Source organism: Typopeltis vanoorti, chromosome 15 (assembly GCF_054136105.1).
Source record: "Typopeltis vanoorti isolate ZY-2024b chromosome 15, IOZ_Tvanoo_1.0, whole genome shotgun sequence".
NCBI classification, from domain to species: domain Eukaryota; kingdom Metazoa; phylum Arthropoda; class Arachnida; order Uropygi; family Thelyphonidae; genus Typopeltis; species Typopeltis vanoorti.
This window is the reverse complement of record NC_143563.1, coordinates 35,561,373-35,563,746: the sequence shown is the minus strand read 5'-3', so window position 1 is coordinate 35,563,746 and position 2,374 is coordinate 35,561,373.

Genomic DNA, 2,374 nt, shown 5'->3' with positions numbered 1-2,374 from the left:
CAGATGAGATGATATTATTATTACATTTTATACCTGAGTATTGCATAATGCAGCATGAGTTCGTATTCTCTTCTTGCATTGGATGTAACTTTAAACTGAGCTGATAAAAAGGAGAGAAGATATTTTAATGTACATCAGGCATAAGACAAAGGTTTTAAGCTGTCTACATTGCTATTATCTAAAAATATCTGAATAAATCTTGTATCGTTCTTCAGGATTCTTTGACTTACTAAATAACTCTGGAAACACATTTGGCAAGAATTGAAGCAATAAACAGACAAAAAAAGTACGAAAGTAACCTGACACGTGGGAAAACATCCTCTGCATCCAGAATGGAGAACCTATTGAAGAGAGAGATAGATAAAAATGGTCAACAGTGTCCGAAAAGAACTGTGATTTGAAGGTGCACATACCTGGCGCTCAATTAGAAACTTTTATTTAATACCGTGTTGGCCTTCCGTTTGCTCTCTCCTTCTTCATATTCGTTTTCTCTCAGATTTCACAACGTGTTGGACGTCTACGTATACAACAAAGTAGGAGTTCAGTAGACAGTCATTTAACTGACACAGATTTCACGGAGGAGGACGTATTTTCGATAACTGGGCTGATACCATCCTCTACGTGAAGACACCCCCCCACCTCCCACAGATATAGTAGTTAGTTCTTCGCATGCAACAACTCCTCTTGGTGTACAGCAGTTCAACTTTTTAAGTTATGCGCATTTGCAGTGATATTGATCTGAAAAATCAGTTAGTTAATGGATGGATAGATGCAAGCAACAAAAGAGATTATGATAGACATGTAACCAGCAAGTACCATTAAAAGACTGTGAAAAATAATTTGAAATAAAGCTATTTAGATATGCTAACATAAATCAGAAAACCTTTCATACGTATGTAAACAGGGATTGTAGTTAACATACATATGTGAAATACCACTAGTTGTAGTTGCTGAAAACATTTATAGCCTAATCATAAAAAAAAACAGATTACTGCTTGTAGGGCAACGTTTTATATAACGATGGAATAAAAAGGAAGAAATTGTCACTAATTTAAATTATTTAACAATTCGTTAAGACATCAATGATTCTCCTTTGGTCAGTGATAATCTACTTTCGATAATGTTCAGATCGTCAAGTTAGGTGGAATTTCGATCATTTGAATTCCGCGTAAGAACCTCCATAGATTCAGGCAGTGTTTAAAAGGTTTGGGGAGCTTCACATATAGGAGAAAAAAGACGACATTCTAATGATATTCAATATGAGAACCACGCAAGAACGAATTCTAAGGTCGAAAAGATGTGCCATTTATAAAGTGATAGGAGTTGAATAGAAGTCCAATAAACTCTTGAGATTGAAAAAAGAATACTAAGCTTTAGGAAGACTGAAACCGCTATGTTTTTGGTAGCAGAATAAGCGAGATATGAAAGTCAGCATAAGAACACAAAACTAAAACGTAACTGGATTGGCGATCGTAATATTCATAAATGAGGGACAGGTCAAGCACGATAATCCTTCAGAGAAGTAGGACAAAAGTGTGTTTAGATAGTATTGAAATTTACTAGGTTATCACGGTTATTCTCGAGAATGCCAAGTCGATAGGTGTTTAGATCACTGGTTACAGAAGGATCTCGAGGCTTGAATCATTGGAGGGTTGGCTCTAAATGAACAAGTGGAACGGAGCGTACTCTGATCAGCAAACCTATGAATACGATATGAGGCAGCTGGGGGAAGGTCATTCTAGTCTACTCTAGGGGAAAGAGTGTGCAGTATAAACAAACAGCTTCTTGTTGGTGTTTTCTGCCATCATAAATTGCTTTGTAATTTTGGGAAAAATAAAACTGTTAGTGGAAGGTATCCTCTGATTACATTCTGTTAGGGGTATTAGATGATTTCATCGAAAGTGAAGTTCCATGTTTAGTCTCTAGAGCAAGATTTGTGGACTAGTAAAAAATAAATAAAAATTCAAAAAATATTTTTTGTACTTAAATTGATTAACAAACCGACAAAATCATTTCCTCATCAAAGTTACTGGTGCACTATAATAGGTTTACCGCATTTCGTAAGTGGTAGTCATATAAAAAAATCCATCAATGCACACAGCGAATGACCAGAGAGGAAGTTGAGAAAAGCAATACATTGACTGAAAATGCAGAATGAACACAGCATTTCAACACTTAACTGTGGAAGTTAAGTGTTGAAATGAATATGAATGTGAAGAGTGGATTGTATTGTGAATGATTTTAATCAATATTCTGAAAGTGTTGATGGTATTGAACCGAGTCTGTGGATTCTAAATTTCGGGTTTGGTTGTTTAGATTATGGGAAAAAGAGCTAAACCAGATTCATTCATATGTGGAATCTTTATTTAATAGA